This window comes from Dunckerocampus dactyliophorus, chromosome 12 (genome assembly GCF_027744805.1).
Source record: "Dunckerocampus dactyliophorus isolate RoL2022-P2 chromosome 12, RoL_Ddac_1.1, whole genome shotgun sequence".
In the NCBI taxonomy this organism is placed as follows: Eukaryota; Metazoa; Chordata; class Actinopteri; order Syngnathiformes; family Syngnathidae; genus Dunckerocampus; species Dunckerocampus dactyliophorus.
In genome coordinates, this window is record NC_072830.1 from 22,781,896 (window position 1) to 22,799,688 (window position 17,793).

At 45.1% G+C, this 17,793-nt stretch overlaps 1 protein-coding gene across 4 annotated transcripts in view; it reads right to left on the reverse strand.

Annotated features, from left to right (window-relative positions):
• si (sucrase-isomaltase (alpha-glucosidase)) overlaps positions 1–2,912 on the reverse strand; it is a 96,201-nt gene extending 93,289 nt beyond the window's left edge. For 3 of the 4 annotated variants that reach the window (XR_008573099.1, XM_054793560.1, XM_054793559.1), the window contains exon 1: positions 2,764–2,888. The gene's annotated coding sequence lies outside the window, so the exon portion shown is untranslated. Of the gene's footprint in view, positions 1–2,763 lie in introns of all 4 variants that reach the window. The other variant, XM_054793562.1, reaches the window with a different exon arrangement.
• Positions 2,913–17,793: the final 14,881 nt, after the last annotated feature.

The window sequence follows — 17,793 nt, forward strand, 5'->3', positions numbered from 1 at the left end:
GCTATGGTTTTGGTCTGCTGTCTGTACGTTTTTTTGTACATAAAGAGAACAACTGTTTTCTCCTAAAATTCTCTCTGTTGTTTATTACTATTAAATTATTTTCAAAATGAAGCATGAAAATGAATTTGCAATCAACTGGCAGGTAATTCTGCAATAAATAAAATTCTCAAATAAAAAAAAATGTAAATATTGATAGAGCACACAAAGTTGATGTGAGGGCCACTTGTACATTAAAAGATGTTAAAAGCAGTCCAACGTAGGTCAGTATATTGCACTATAAGCTACTGTATACAAGCTTTGTGAACTTATAGGTGACAAATCATATCAGTGTAATATCTAATAATATATCTCATTAGAAAGAACAAAGAACAAGCGGCTGGCCAACACCCCTGGCTGAAAGTGTTTGTTTTAGGAAGCTGCAAGTGTAAGAGTTTGAACAGGGTGATGATTATTTGATTTTTAGCAAAGTTTCTTACCTGAAGTGCAGATTTAATGGTTATAGCGTACAGGACTGTTCTCATCTTTACTGAACAATGGCACCATGTTGCTTCAATCTTATGCGCTCATCTTTGTCCCTTACGGATGTGTTATGCCATGCCAAGTTAAACCCACAATGGCGGACTGAAGAGGACAAATTTACTGTCAATTGACTGTCGATTGACTGACAATCTCTGGTGAGTAGATGTATTTTATTTAAATTTGATGTATTTGTCATGTTTTTAGATAAATATTGATTCTGAACTGCTCCAGATAATATTGAAGTGCAGTTTTGGAGTTGCCTGAACCCTTTATCACCAAGCCGTTCTATTTACGCTTGTTACATTTGGCTGAGCGGCAACTTTACAAGCACCAGCGCTCACCGGTGGAAGTTACTAATGCTCTAAGTTACTAGCAGAAATGAAAGTGAGAAGTACTGGTGACAATGTATTCGAAGATAAAGAGTTAAGTGGATTTCTTGCTTTTTTAATAATGGCATTTTAACTAACAATCTGTTAGTTATGTATAGTGTAGTTATGTATACCGTGAAAGTTCATTCTTTTTATAAAAGGTAGACTGTGCCAATAAAATCTGGCAAAGACTGAGAATGATGCCCAAGCAGCAGCACTACATTATTATCCGCCTCGGTTAGCGTGTTCTTTGAATATTTATGCCCAAATTTTGCCTCGCTTTACATGCATTTTCCAGGCAGCGTACAATATGCCGCGTGTCTTGTCATGTTTGTCATAAACTGTGTGAGTGCAACTGTGTTCTTAATATAGTTTTAATCACAAAACGTCCATATTTGCTAATGCTAATACACAGAAACAGGAACCGGAAGTCAAATGCATCCATCTCGAGGGGGTTGATGTGCCATGCATGACACACATGGTGCCAAATACCTCGGGCAGATCTGAATTCCCAGACAGCACCCCAGCCTGTTTGGGAGGCATCTGTGCTCACAATCACCCTGAGCCCCACTGGGCACAGGGGAACACCTTCCTCGACAGCTCTTGACCTCTCCACCCATGCAAGGATTTTGAGGCAACAACCCCAGAGGCACAGCATGTGCCGCTGTGGCAGAAAGACCCAGCAGCACTCAATGCGGGCCGAGTGAAGTGAGGTGCATCAACACATCTGCAGTGTGTTTGTTGGCCAGGCTCATAGACGAGCACACACAAGCCAATCGTGTAAATTATTCCGCACTCAGATGCCATTCTATCTTACGGGAGCAAGTGAAAGGTGAAGCCCAGGTACCGGCGATGGTCCAGGCGTATGGGTATGTGGAAATAGGCGTCACAAAGGTCCACCGTGTGAACCAGTCGCTGCCCCAAATGGCTTGAAATAGAGCCTTCAGCGGAGCATTTGGTATGGGATTATTTTGAAGAATTTGTTCAATTGTTAATGGGAGGGAACTCACCAGTGTGTTTTTGCAAAAAGGAAGTGGGGGAGAATACAACCCCTGCCTCTCCTCTTCTGGATCAAGTGAGCATATTTCCCCTTTTGAACATTAAGACAGAGATCTTGCTGGTGAGCGTAACCCTTTAAGTACCTGACTGTGCAGGAAGGTCTAGCTCCCATGTGACAAACTCGTGCCCTGGAGGGCCGAGACGCTGCAGGTTTTCTCTCCAACCAGTTTCTTCAGCAGGTGATTTAATTGATGAGCTCCTTCCCTCAAACTGAAGGTGTTGATCATTAAAATCACCTGCTTTAGTGACTGGCTGGAAAGAAAACCTGCAGTGTCTCGGCCCTCCATGGCACGAGTTTGACACCCCTGGTCTAGTTCTATATGACCTGGATATGAAAGAGTTCCAAAAATATATGAATTCAATAACTAGGGTTTCAGTAGCTTCAGGTTCGTAAGGAGATTTGCAGTGACAGCTCTACATGGAGAGAATAATACCTCCAACCACAATGGAGACACAGAGATTTTAAATAAACAAGTGCATTTTTTTGTCAAATGTCAACACTAACAACACAAGTCCCAAAGTCATAGACACGAGCAAATCGAGGAAAAGAAGATACAATGTATATGTCCGTCTTAAATTTTCCTTTCAAGTGCACTTTTCTTTCCACTGTCCTTTCAGCAAAAAGCAGCTGTGTTCAGTTTTCACCTTTGATGCTCAAAGTGGTGAAGTATTCATTTATGGCTTAATGCATCAAATTTTATATTTTTTTGATAAATTATTGATTTGTACAAATTATTTTGGTGTCAGGCCTGACCCCAAAAAGAGTACTGCGAGATCTCAGGTAAAAAAAAAGAGATAAGAAAAAGACAATCCTCACCAAGGGAAAGGAAATCCTCCTAGGTCCTACCACCCTTCTGGGAAGAGGTGAACATCGGCGTTGAACTCATCCAGCGAAGACTCTTCAGGCTGCATCCAGCATCCATTCCATGGACAGCACAGCTCTTATCCTTGGAATTTGAGTCCAACAAAAAAAAACCTGTGCAGATGTAACCCGCCTTACTTTCCTCTGCGTTGTGTTCTGGTGGGTTATGAAGGAAGGAGACTTGATGGTCTTTGAGGTCTTTTATTTCTGTGCAAAACATACAATGAGTGAGCTGTGTGCTCCTCCATGCATTCCCTGGTTCCCCTCGTCCATGCCAGAAACAGGTATCGAATACTCATTGGAACACAGCACATGGCACACAATACAATACAACTTTGAAATAATACAAATGTACAACGGGTGCAATGACATACCTGTGCGAAACATACAATGAGTGAGCTGTGTGCTCCTCCATGCATTCCCTGGTTCCCCTGGGAATCAAAAAGGAGATACTAAATGGATTGCACATGTGCAGACATGAAAAGACGGCCGCTAGCCGACCTGTGCTAGCAAAGCTAGCCTCCACCTTGTCAGCAATTAAAGTTCCAAAGTACACGAAACAACCAGCGAAGACTCTCACTCAACATCTATGATACTACACACAACACAGCCCAGTCTGCAACGACACAGTACACCAACTTCTCACAACTCTCGGGGAATGAGCACATTTTACGTCTCACCTCGTCCGTGCCAGAAACAGGTATGGACGAGAGCGCACACGCACCGTGACGTGATGACGTCACCACGCTCCAGCACACACTGACGCAACACTCGCACCACACAAAACCAGTACACTAACATATTTATACATACAATATAACAATGACGCTCTAAGTGTTTTGGTGAAATTAACAATGCTTTAAACTCGTTACATACACCCCCCCTGAATTTCACCAAAATCACTAAACACACCAATACTACCATACCACCAATAATCTCAAATAACACCGGACACAGAAGGATCTCATCCCACTTCAGTTAGAAAACTATCTGTCAACCAGATCAATAAGAGTAGAGAGGTTGATCAGGCCTCCAGACCCTCAAAGGAAAAAATGCGGTGCGGCCTACACCACAAAACCCTGGTCCCACCATACTAGGGCACAAAACCAACAAACATCCGTAAAACATACGTACGCCTAAATGAACTAAGCATCTCGTACTACCAGATAACCAGTTCTAGACAGTAATAGTCCTAAGCAAAGTCACTAAGCCATGGTCTCAATAAGCCGATGTACAGGTCTAATCACCCTACCCACACGAGTGATCACACTACTCCGCGGTAACGGTCGGTCAAGGTCAGGTAAGTCAGAAGTAGACTGAGGATCAACAGGAGGTTGAAGGACAACAGGCAAAAGGGTTGAATGCAAGTCAACACCCCCACTAAACATGGTCTGAGTCTCGTCAAGGTCAACTGGAAAGTCCTGTGCGTCAGCAGGAAAATCAGGTAAGTCAGATGAGTCAGGTGCAGCACATTGGGACTCGGTCGAGACCCACAGAGATGTTCGCACCAGGGAGGATTCCCGCTGTAAGCTGCTCAATCCATCCGCCATGCTCAAGTCATCACAAGAGGACGGGGACACTGACTGACTGTCCAGCGAATCACGAACCGGAAGGAAGGAAATGTCCAATAGCAGGTTTCTGTGTACAACTTTCTGCTGTCCTGAGGAGTCCTTGATCTTGTAAACATGAATGGAGGGCATTCATTCAACAACTGTGTAAACCACAGGCTCCCACTTGTCAGCCAGCTTCCTCTTGCCACGCTCCCCTTTATTAGCAAGGAGCACTCGATCGCCAACCATCAGAGCGACACCTTTGATCTTCTTGTTGTACTGACGAGCTTGATGTTCTTGCTCTTTGTCGGTGTTTAGTCGGGCGACTCTGGCTGCCTCCGACAGGTATGATAAGAGAGTCTTGGAGTAGGTGCTAAAATCCGAAATTAGGGGATCATGGAGGACAGACTTGAAAAGCACATCCACAGGCAATCGTGGGACACATCTAAACATTAGATAGAACGGGGCATAACCCGTGGTCTCGTGAACAGTGGCATTGTAGGCAAATGTCAATGTGTGGATCTGTTGCGCCCATTCTTGCTTGGCTCTGAGGGGGAGAGCACGCAGCATGTTGCCAAGGGTGCGATTGAATCGTTCAGTTCCACCATTGCCCATAGGGTGATAGGCCGTGGTGTGGGACTTAGCAATGCCAGAGAGTCGCAGCAGTTCGGACAGCAGTTCACTCTCAAAATTGGGGCCTTGGTCGGAGTGGATCCGCTCAGGAAACCCGTAGACACAAAAGACACAGTCCCACAACTTCTTGGCGACATGTCTGGCAGTCTGGTTCCGGCAAGGGAATGCATGGGCCATCTTTGTAAAATGGTCCGTGACCACCAGTACGTCGACAGACCTCTTGTTCTTGTCTTCTGCTGGCCAAAAGTCAATGCACACGAGCTCCATTGGGGCTGACGACTTAATACTCTGTAAAGGAGCACGTGCTGAAGGTTCTGGTGTCTTCGCAAGCACACACCTATCACAATGCCGAACATATTCCTGTACATCACGACCCATGCTGGGCCAGAAAAAACGCTGCCTAGCCAAGTGGAGAGTTCTGGCCTGACCCTGGTGTCCCGCCAAATCATGAACTCCCTCCAAGGCCTTGTCCCTTAAACTGGCCGGTAAGACCAACTGAAATGTCTTCACCTTACTGACAGGGTCCCTCGACTCCCTGTACAGGATCCCATCCCTAAGCCTAAGTCTATCCCAATGCTTCAACAAGGTCAACTGCCGAGCATCCATGTTGGACCTGTCCCGTCTGGAAGGGCGTTTCTTGCGAGTCAAAAATGGCAGAATTCCGGAAATCATGCGGTCTTGAAGTTGGTGGTCTTCCAACTCGTGCAAGGTGAATGAAGGCAGCGAGTCTTGACCTGGAGGTTGCAACTGCTGGACACAGTGAGCTAGGTGTGCAGCTCTCAGTCCCGTGTTCTTCTCCCAGTCACTGTGACACATGAGGGCAGCTTCCACTTCAGCCGACCCGCAACAGCCTGACGCCATGAGCAGCGGCCTCGGCTGCTGGACCACTTGAAGGTGTTGGGCCCCGAGTCTCAGCACATCCTGGATCTTGTCCGCTTCAGCACTTTCTGCCTCTTGTACCAAACTACTGTAAGGTTCCTCAATGAGTCGTCTACTGACAGAGGACGTGAAGGGACTACGACTCAGGGCATCAGCCACAATATTTTTTGGGCCTGGGATGTACTTCAGATCAAAAGAGTAAGACGACAGCTTGGCCACCCAGCGCAGCTCATAAGCATCAAGCTTGGGCTTCGTCAATACATGAGTAAGTGGGTTGTTGTCAGTCCACACTGTGAAATTGTGCCCTTTCAACTAGTGACTGAACTTCTCTGTGACGCTCCACTTCAGGGCCATGAACTCCAACCGATGGGCAGGATATCTCCGCTGAGATTTGCTAAGGGACTTACTAGCAAAAGCAATGGGACGAGCCCGATCTTCTCCAACAGGCAGTTGGGACAAAACAGCGCCTAGGCCATCCAGAGATGCATCCACAGAGAGAACAAACGGTCTTGAAAAGTCAGGGTGGGCCAGCACAGCACAGTTCAATACCTCATCCTTGAGTCTACAAAAGGCTCTGTCACACTCGGGGGTCCAGTCAGCAGCAGTCAACATCCTGAATGTGCCTGCACCACGCACGGCTTGTCCTCTCCTCTTCTGGCCAGCTGTCAAAGCAAACAGGGGCTTGGCTATTGCTGAACAACCGGGGATGAAACTTTGATAGAAGAAGACCATGCCTAAAAAGGATTTGAGCTTCTTCACCGAGGGTGTACGTCCATCCTCTTCCATCAGGGCTTCTTTGGGCATGTTAGAGATCACTTCCACCTTTGCGGGGTCCACTGCGACACCATCTTGATTAATGACATGGCCAAGAAACTTTACGAATTTCCACAGCAGATGACACTTCTTGGGGCTCAGTTTAAGGTTATTTTCTCTAAACCTTTGGAAGACAACTCGGAGCTTGTCAAGTGCCTCTTCTTCTGTTGGAGCAAAGACAAGAAGGTCATCAAGATAGCACAGCAGACTGGTAAAGTTGAGGTCCCCAAAGATGCTCAACATCATGCGCATAAATGAAGCTGGACTATTACAAAGTCCTTGTGGCATCCTGTTGTATTCATACAAGCCGACAGGTGTTGTAAAGGCTGTGTACTTTTTGTCTTCTTCACACATGGGGACATTATAGAAGCCAGAGGTCAGGTCCATTGTGCTGAAGAAAGCATTGCCTCCGAGTGCAGCGAGACAGTCAGCTTGGTGCGGCAATGGATGGGCATCTTTCAAAGTTCGTGCATTCAGCCATCTGAAATCAGTACAAATTCTCAGTCCGCCATCCTTCTTCCAAACCAAGACGAGAGGGGACGCATAATCACTCATGGACTTGCGGATTATGCCCTTTTCCTCCATTTCTGTGAGCACCTGTCTGAGTTTGTCATAGTGAGCCGGGGGCACTCTCCTGTATGGCATGCGGAATGGACGGCTGTCAGTCAAGTGGATGCGATGCACAAAATCCCTAGCCTCGCCACAATCAAGCGAGCGTCTAGAAAAAATGTCCTCAAACTCCTAAACAAGTCTTACAAGTTGAGTCTTACACTGTGGACTGGCATGGCATGAGTCAATGTCAAGGTCGCCCAACCCAAGGTCAGAAAGTCTGGAACTCAAGTCAACGTCAGTGATAGTTGATCCAATAGGTTCACGCGGCACCTCGTTCTGCACCTGACAGGAATCCTGCTGAATGTTAAAATCCTCCTCCTACACGGCGAAACATCAGCCAACTTAGAGTAACGTTTCAAGGTGACTGACTTAGAAGACAGATTGGTTACCTTAAGGGGAACCCACCGGTCACCCCACATGGGTGTGACAAGACGACCAACAAGGATGTCTCTCGGCCTGGACCTAGACTGGCAAGGCTCCACAATAACAGTGCTTCCGGGAGACATCGGAGCATGTGTAGGCAGCCTGCCCCACAGCAAGTGTTCACTCCGAGGCAAAAGTGTGACAGCCCGCTGCAGCTTCACAGTGCCAATTCTGTCTGGAACATCACCGCCCTTCCATCTGGTGGTGCAAGACATCATATCCAAGAAGTGTTCACAGTCAACAGGCTTCTCACAACCTGCAGACACGAGCTTCCAATAGCCCACATCATTTTTCATGACACGCATCAAATACTTCAAGACATTGGAGCCAACAATAAGTTCGTCACGCTGACCAGGTATCACCAACACTGGGACACAACATGTGACCCCATAGACGGACAGTACCACATTGTGCACACACTTGGGTCGAGTCTGTTTACCGCCACAACCAACTAACAAAATCCGATCTGCTGGTTGAGGTTCACCAACTAAAGCATCAGCTACCCTAAGCAACCGCTCAGCCTCCTCACTCATAGTGCAGGCCATGGACCCAGAGTCAATCATGCCCTTCAGCTCTACCTTGTCATTCACTCGGACCTGAGTATAGAACAGCTCGCTGAAAGCCGGCACCCCTGGTGAACCCTGAACAACAACTTCACAGTCATCAGGTACAGCTGAACAGGTGTTGACATAAAGAAGTTCGAGATCTGGCTCATCAACACAGAGGGTGTTTCTGTCACAACCCACGCGGCCCCTCTCCAAGCGTGGGCGCGTTAGTTTTCCTGGTGGCCTTGGCTGGGATTGGGTTGGCTGGCAGGATTGTGTCCAAATCTTCGACAGTCTTTTTTCCAATGGCCAGGGGAGTAACATGCCAGACGCAGATGCTCCCTTCTACAGTGCATGAGGGTAGAATGATTGGTTCCATTACACACTCGACAAACCTTCTTCTGAAAGGGTCTTGGGGCATATGAAGGTGTTGGGACGGGTGCAGCAGCAGCCGCTTGCACATTTTGACGTGCCATCAGACGATCCAAAAGACCAATTAATGCATGCACCCCTTGAACGTCGCTAGTTGGAATTGGGCCTGGTGGTGGAGGGCCACAAGTTAGCTGCGGCGACTGCGGTGAGGTGTCAGTAGTTGAGGACAGAATGAATGGAGCTGCTGTAGCAGACAGTTGGGGTGCTGCATCAGCGGGCAAAGACGCCTGCGCCGGCAAAATCTGTTCTAGTGAAGAATCTATAGCCTGTGACACAAGTGACTGGGTGTGGCTAACTGTCCGCCCCTGTGTAACATGAAAACTGGGCTGAGTACCTGCTTTGCGTTCGGACTGGAACTTAACGATGCGATCCTGGACCTCACTTGATGTCCACTCTTCAGACGCCTTAAAACTGAGCCTGTTGGCAAGTACAGGATCTGGGCAATACTTAATGAACATCATGGCTACCTCACTCCCTGGGTTCTCAACACAGCGTCCCTTCCTCTTCAAGCACTCATCTGCCACGTCAATAGCATTGTTTAGTCTGATCCAATACTCCATCACGCCATCATGTGGCAATGGTTTGGTGTTGTAAAAGTCAGCCATGGGCATGGAGGAGTAAGTCTGTCCACCAAAGTGTTGCTTTAGGATGTCAAAGATCAAGTCTGGAGTCTGAGTGTAGTCAAGAAATGGGTCATGGCGCAAAGTAACCTTAACAATGTCTTTAGCCCTCCCCATTAGCCTAGCTAATATTTCCTGGGAACGTAGGCTCAGCGGAATGTTACCTTTCACAAAATACAGGTCCATCATTTCTACCCACTCACGGACCGTGAGCTTGTCACTAAGATCACCCCTAAAAACAGGTGGCTCCCTCACATTTGAATGCACCACAAGTTTCACATCAGATAAATTCAAGTCCGCCTTCGGCGCTGTATGTGCAACTTCTGTCAATACGGCCTCGCCCTCCCTCCTGTCAACCTTCAGATGAGCAGCAATAGACTGGCCAATCTGGTTAGCCAAATCAGTGACGAGGGTACTCAGTTCAACATTACAGGCGCTCTGCTGGTCACGAGGGCAACTTTGAACAGGTGTGGAACTAAATCCCGGGGCACTCAACCCACCCACTTCAGGAGACTGGATATCACCCCTTAGAAACCACCCTCTTCCAAATCCCATATCAGAGCAATTTACATTCCCTCTCATTGACTCGCCCCTTAGCACAGACATGTCTATGGTTATTATCACACTTATGAGACAGGGCAACCAAGAAGAAAAAAAAAATAAATATTCTTATGTCACAGCAAATGAACAGAAAAGTAGCCGACTATGTTGAGCATCCCACGGCGATCAAGACGGCATCGATCTCAAGATGTTTCCGGAGGTCACGGCACCAGTGTAACCCGCCTTACTTTCCTCTGCGTTGTGTTCTGGTGGGTTATGAAGGAAGGAGACTTGATGGTCTTTGAGGTCTTTTATTTCTGTGCGAAACATACAATGAGTGAGCTGTGTGCTCCTCCATGCATTCCCTGGTTCCCCTCGTCCATGCCAGAAACAGGTATCGAATACTCATTGGAACACAGCACATGACACACAATACAATACAACTTTGAAATAATACAAATGTACAACGGGTGCAATGACATACCTGTGCGAAACATACAATGAGTGAGCTGTGTGCTCCTCCATGCATTCCCTGGTTCCCCTGGGAATCAAAAAGGAGATACTAAATGGATTGCACATGTGCAGACATGAAAAGACGGCCGCTAGCCGACCTGTGCTAGCAAAGCTAGCCTCCACCTTGTCAGCAATTAAAGTTCCAAAGTACACGAAACAACCAGCGAAGACTCTCACTCAACATCCATGATACTACACACAACACAGCCCAGTCTGCAACGACACAGTACACCAACTTCTCACAACTCTCGGGGAATGAGCACATTTTACGTCTCACCTCGTCCATGCCAGAAACAGGTATGGACGAGAGCGCACACGCACCGTGACGTGATGACGTCACCACGCTCCAGCACACACTGACGCAACACTCGCACCACACAAAACCAGTACACTAACATATTTATACATACAATATAAAAATGACGCTCTAAGTGTTTTGGTGAAATTAACAATGCTTTAAACTCGTTACACAGAGCAGTCACCAAATATGCTCAACAGTAGTACACGTTTCACCAATGTGCATCTGAATTACCACTATGAAACATCCTAGTCCATCTCTTAAGTGTTGCTGTCCTTTGCATAGTACACATAAATAATCATGTGCAGGGATGCTAGCTTACATGCTATGATAAAGCTAATGTGGCTACTAGCTAATTAGCAACATATAGCAACCACATTCTCCACAAATTAGCATATCCTGACTGGTTTTAGGAATAATAATAATTTACAACAGATTACAAGTACCTCAAATGCAGTGTAATCACTAGTATATCACAACATGAATGCCAGATACATAAATGAAAAGTACAACTCACCAGGATATTCGAAGGAAACAAAAAAAAATCCATGTCAGCAGCTGTCTACCAGCTAGTTTCACATCTCCTTTCAAAAAAACAAATGATAGCTTAATAACTAACTTTCACAATTAATTTTGTTATTTTAGAAAGTTATTTTTCTTACTCGAATGCACGCTAATCAGACATTTGACCTGCTCACTGCTCAGCTCCCAAAGCACGGAGAGCAACCTCTCTTGCTGCGTGTTTGTACGAAGTGCCATGTACATGCTGTGGTGCATTCAAAGAACGTAGGAAATAAACAACACTGCTACATTCAAGAAAAAATACGAAAATCTAGCCCCAAAATAATAGAGGTTACATGAGTACCGCATAATGAAAATTGTCTTTCATCTTCACTTAGAAAATGCCCCAAAACCGTGGAGCATGGAACCAGAACTGCGGGTAGGAGCCCTACTCGCCAGTACTCCCACAACAGCAGCTTGCTCAGCCTCAGCTAAACCAGTTCAGCTAAGGCCTAAGCCTCAAGTCATTGTGAATTTGTTTAACGGGGTCAATTAAGTCACTGTGAATATGCAATATGCATGAATATGCAAATGTGTTATATAATTACACAAAATATATGTACAAGTTCAATTCATATTTGATGTGTTTGTATTGTCATGTCATTAATGTAGAACATAAACAACGCTGTCACTGTGTACCACTACTAATTGGTGTGACACCTTTAATTCTAAGTTTGGGCCAGGCCTTTGTACTTCCCCTTTTGTTCGTGATCTCCATATGAGAGGTAGGTGTCCGCATGGCTCCGGAAATTTGTGTTTTAGTTTAGAACATTCTTTCCTTATCCTTTCTTGTCTTGTGTTGTAATCTGAGTAGGGGCACGTTATTCGGACACATTGTGGCTGCATCATTTGTGTGTTACTTCCATCAATAAAACAAAGCGCAACCACAGCAACCCTGTGTCTGTCATCACTCATCATCCACAACGCACAGAAGCATACACCAGCGGTTACATTTGGCCATACAGTTACCTGGGGCTTTGTTGTGTGCACTAGCCCCCTGTATCGCTGTATCCATTCGTTTGGTCATCTCAGGAAGCAGGTCAAAGTTAGTCAAGAGGCCATGGCCATTGACTGATGTGATTTCACCACCAACCCATCAGTGGCTCTGCACTACTAATTAGGGTAGTGGGCAACTTCTTCTAAGGGGGAAGCCCCTGCAAGAAATGCAAATGAGGCCATGTTCATCTGCACCACCGAGTACACCGAGTGGTGAATTTACTAAAAATAAAATAATCATTCAGACTATTCAAACTGTTCATGTTCTGTATCTTTGCACTTTCCTAAAAAAACACAGTTTCAAACTATGGCATGCACAAATCAGAGAGGGCTACAGATGATATGCAGCTCGCTTCAAAGTACATGTTTTGAGACCAAAAAAAATATAAGAACACCGCCGACGGCTAACATATGTTATCAATAGTGGTTTAATAGAGCAAATTAAAAAACATTTTTTTATGTTTTACATAATTACAAATTGAACGGCCTTTTAGCACAAATAAAATAACTGCCGTTCATGGCTGTTATTCACGGCTGATTGTCAATGACCTGGATGTATTAGAAGAAATAAAGAAGAATGATATTCTTTGGAGAGCCAGGCCTCTTCTGGACAAAGTAAGGCAAGACTGCCTTAATCTGCCAAAACAGCAAACGTCTGCGTCGATGAGCAAATGATCCCGAGCCCATCAGGAAATTTATTCCAGGCAAGCCACACCCAACAGTCTTAACCGTATATGTCCTTGCATCTCCAGATGGTCTGATGCTGGATGCTTTGTTGTCCTGGATCCAGTACATGTCTGACAGCATCGTGTTTAACAAACACTGAACCGTTCCTGGACTTGCATCTGGCAAATCTGGAAAATGACCTGCTGAACTACCTGACCACGCTGGCAAGACAGTAGATGACAGCGAGGAGAGCGCAGAAGAGTTGATATGAGCCGCTTATCAAAGAAGGATTCCACAACCAGAAGCATTGTTGCAAAAATATGGGGTCAGGCACATGCCAGAGATGGCTGCAGCCAAGCTGAGAGGCGCTGAATCCAAAGTTGCAAGGGCAAAACATACATGCCGTGCATCAGTTGGAAGATGTTCCTCTGCATTAGAAAGATGAGAAACTGCTTACCAAAATACCATAGCTAATGTGGGCATGCTGTAAAATGTCAAATAATAAGAAAATGAAGTCATGAGTTGTTGTTTTAGCTCCATGGAGGCAGTGAGGGGGCGGAAAAGAAAGGGAGGCAGGCCGAGATTCGCATGCAGAGTTGGCTGGTCAGTGCATGGAGGTCTTTAAGGGGGTAATGGCAGGAAAGTAAGCCGAGATGGGTGGATGTCTGAGTGGATACAGAGGAGGATGGTCAGTGCATGGATTTAAAGAAGTGAGAGGAATAATGTAAAATCTAAAATAAAAACATTTTATACAATTCAAAATTGTGAGTTGTTTGAGCTCCAAAGAGGCAAGAAATTAAAAAAAGAAAGATACTTTTTCCCCTCGGGGATCAGGAGGATGCAGTGACACCTCAGCTTTTGTTATCACACCAAAAGGCGTGACGAAAACTAACACATACAAAAACAAAAATTGAAAATGAAAATTAAACTTCTCCTCTTCAAAGTCTTCTCTAATACTTGCCCTGACAGACAGTTTCAGCAAGTGTATACATTTTTTAGGACACCCTGTATATGTAGAGCGGGACCATCCCGACATACAGTATGTGCTCCTATGTGCTGGCTACGTGCAAAAATGGGGAAAATCGCAAGAGACACGCACATTGCCTGCATGGATTTTCAAACGCGCAGACAGCACGCAAAGCCTGCGGCAAGAAAATTGGGATGCAAATTATTTTCTGCGTGCACGCAGGAAAATCTTGCACGCAGCCAGGTCGCAAGGGCAGGGTAACGGAGAAGTGCGTGTGTCTCAACTTTAAAAGTACGTTGTGTACATTGCTGGCCACTGCAGCAACTCCTCCCATGATGGGCGACCCCTCCAGCTGTATACTCTGTTTCTCCCGACCTCCGTGGACGCACGGCGGCTACTCACATAGCGCATCTGACATTAATGCACCTTACCCGGCCACGGCGGGCGGCTCTTCCCGCCGTACACTCTGGTTCTCCCGGTCACGATAGGTGCCGTAGGAAGCCAGTACGCCCATCTTGCAATCGAAGTGAGTGGGCTTCACGAGCCTCGTACGATGCCCACACACGGTACGTCCCCAGTGAGTGAAACGTATGACAGCCTTACATGAAGCACATCTAGCACGCACGAGTCGCACGCCCCCTAATACACCACAATATACACCACTTGCTCCCTAAGTACGACACACTTGCAATCCCTATGATAGCTACTTCCTCTACGTGCTGGCCACGGCCAACAAATTTCCCCAAGATTGCAGAGCCCGTGCGTGTGCTAACATGTAGGTTGGGATGTAAGTCCCGCTTTAAATCAGGCATTTAATAATCAATCATTCAAAATACAACCAAAGACAAAATTGATTGAATTACTGCGAAGACATACTGTACAATAGCAGGAATGCAAATCATGGTGCAATACCCATGGAAATGTCAGAGCAACGACTCAAACATACAGTATTATTTGCAACTGACTAAACGGCAACGCTGTGCACACAAAGTTACAGGTCAATTATCTGTCTTCTGATTGAAGTAGCTTTATTACCTCAGACTTGATGTATAGTTTATTCATCTCATCATGTTGAATGAGTCGAAGCTGTGAGGGTAGCAACAAGGAATCTCCTTGTTGCCGTGGCAACTCTGAACTAGTGAACTTTTGTCAGGTGCCAAGAACTCGCTTGCTGTAAAGTGTTGGTTATGAGTGTGTGTGTGTGTGTGCGCGTGTGTATGTGTGTGTCCTACCTCACTGAGTTTTTGAAAGATAGAAAGAAAACTGTGTATGTGCTTTTCTTTGTGAAAGCCTGCACCCCCCCCACCCCTCCACCCCCCTTCGCTCTGTCACTCTCACTCCGGCAGCTGCCTGACTTGCTCTCCTTTTTTTCCTTCCCCCTCGCTCTTGCCGATATGCCGCTTTTGTATGCTTCCCCTCGTCATAAAAAAAATTAGTTCAAGGGACTCCTCATCGTCATCATTACCTGTCTGTGCTGCACGCAAGAAAACAAAAGTGAATTAACAGACTTCTGTCTCTCCATCACCCTTGCTATTTCCACTATTTCAGTTGCGTTTTTCTTCCACCAGCATGCCTTCATCCTTGATGGTCTGCCTGACAATTCTAAGACTGTAACGCCTTATTGTATATTTCTGTCTGTGTGAGCATAATGAAAAAATAAGAGCTTTCTTGAAAGAAGTGAAAATGTTCTTCCAAAGCATCTGCTTCCATTCTTAATGTAGAGTATATCACATAGACTTATGGGCGTGTGAGTGAGTGTGTGTCTAACATGGGTTGAATAGCTTGTTGTTGCAGTGTTGCTGTGCCTGCCAACACAGAGGCCTTCTCTTCGACTTCAGTTAATCAATATGCAGCTCTTCCCCCCATCACTGTCCTTGTGTTATAAATACGCGCACACACACACATGCAAAGGCAAATGAACACATGTACTTCATCGACATTCTGGTCCTGACTTCATCGCTGGCCTTGTGGTAAAAAAGTTGGATATAAAAAGAAAAGCAGGAAGCACAAAAGTTGGACAGCATCCAAACTCCCAAACGCACATGTGGACGTGGGAATGCACATGGGAAACACACTAAGATTTTTGTCTTACTTTGCACCACACAAACATCCGAATCCAAACTCAAATGTAAATAAGACGGCAGGGTTCAAAACACAAAATGCTATCATACAAAGCAGTGAACGTGTTCTAACAAGAATTTAGTGGGACACTGTAGAAAAGCTACTAAAATTACCAGATTACATTCCCATAACTCGAATTACAATTACCATTTGTATTGTGCAATTTGGTTTTACCTGTAGCGTTCCACTGCATAGATTATTGGTGCTTTGTTCTTTACTTATGCTCATTTTCTTTCCATTTTAGTGTGCACCTTGTTACATTATTTGTACAGCCTTGACTTTTATTTGTATTGCTTCCGTTTGTTTTATTTTGCCTTTGGCACAACAATTCCTATGCATAGTACCTGGACAGCAGTGACATGCGGTCAGGGGAGGCAACAAATAATGATAACATAAAATAAATATTAATATTTGTCCATTGAACTGTATTATAAATGCATTTTCTATATGATCCCATTAAATCAATCATTTGTAACATTTTCTCAAGTAAAAATTGCTGAATTTGCACATTGTCTGATCAAATAAAGGGCAGAAAGCGGAATCTGCTGCGAGTGTCTTCTCAGTTGATTGCGCAAGCCCTGTCTACCGTCACTGAGTTGGATCATGGGGCCTGCCAGTTTGTTTGTCAGCATGTCGCCATTAATATAATGTAGCAGAATATACATACATCATGACTTTCTACAGGCTGTGTAATGTCTTTAATGTAAGTGTGACATCATTATTCTTGCTAATCAGACAATAAAATGCATAGAAAGGTCATACGTAGAGGCGTTGTAGCACTCGCATCGTCCTGAAGGGGAAGGACATGCGGTGAAAGGTGCTCGTCTCTGCAGTCCTTCCATAGAGAGGAAAAAACATGTTTTTTTTGACAGCAGCAGCACCAGCTGGAAAGCCAGAAGTCAAACGCATTAAAGATTTTTTTATGCCTGCTGAATGAATGAATGAATTCGACTGCCATGATGGTGGATTCTATATCTACGCTCACCAGGGTAGGCTGCATGTAGTTCATATACAAATAAAAGGTAAGGTACATTTTTTTCAGTTAATGAAAAAATACATAAATAGGACTAAGAAGTACTGTAATCCAGACTGTAGAACGCACCAGTACATAAGTCGCACCCACTAAATTTAAAGAGAAAAAAAGATTTGTACATATATATTCTGCACCGGTCTATAAGCCGCAAGTGTCCGCGTTGTAACATGGAATATTTAGTACACAGAAAGATGTTACACAAAGATTTTTACAACTTTTGATTAAATAAATGCTTTTTTCCCAAACAGTGCCGAACAGTGTGTGTCACATGACTGGTTAAACAGTAGCCTACTAGAAAAGTCATTCATCAACGTCGTCATCCTCCTCCTGGGAACTAAAACCACTCAAGTCGTCTTCTTCAGCGTCAGAATTGAACGGCCTCATAATTCCTTTGTCACACGCTTTGCAAGTCACTCTCTTTTTTGTTGTCACTCTCTGTGTCGTCTCGAGGCAAATTAGCCCTTTAGTTTTCGTCCAGCGTTTTGAAACCTGTTGGTGACAGTGGATTTTCTGACACACTATAAAGAAAGACACACTATAAACCTTGCAATCCTACATCCACTCCATGTTTCCAGCGTCGCTTGTTAGCTCCGATGATGAGACGTCAGATGCTTTTTTTCATCACAGTTCAAAAGCTGCCACGGTCCAAGCAATCCGAACAGAAGCTGTAGTCTACACTTGCGTAGGCCTTGCATAGAACAAAAACAGAAGCTTATTGAACTTATTGGCTTAAAACACTAAAAATACGCATTTTTTACGTATGCAAACTTATGCACACTTATG